Here is a 427-nt window from a genome sequence, read left to right on the forward strand (position 1 = left end):
GATATTTGGTCTTCAATTATTGTTAAATTGAAAATATATTTTTTTCTCTGTGTAAAGTTTAATATTTGACATACTTTATAGTATCTGGGATATTTTCTTATATATTTGGCCTTCTTATATTTTGGATATTTGGCCTTCAATTATTGTAGATATTGTTAAATTGAAAATACATTTTTTTCTCTGTGTAAAGTTTAATGTGTACCTTAATATTTGACATACTTTATAGTATCTGGGATATTTTCTTATATATTTTGAATATTTGGCCTCCAATTATTGTAGATATTGTTAAATTGAAAATACATTTTTTTCTCTGTGCAAAGTTTAATGTGTACCTTAATATTTGACATACTTTATAGTATCTGGAATATTTTCTTATATATTTTGGATATTTGGCCTTCAATTATTGTAGATATTGTTAAATTGAAAA

The sequence above is a fragment of the Apis dorsata genome, unplaced genomic scaffold (genome assembly GCF_000469605.1).
Source record: "Apis dorsata unplaced genomic scaffold, Apis dorsata 1.3 scaffold_207, whole genome shotgun sequence".
NCBI lineage: Eukaryota > Metazoa > Arthropoda > Insecta > Hymenoptera > Apidae > Apis > Apis dorsata.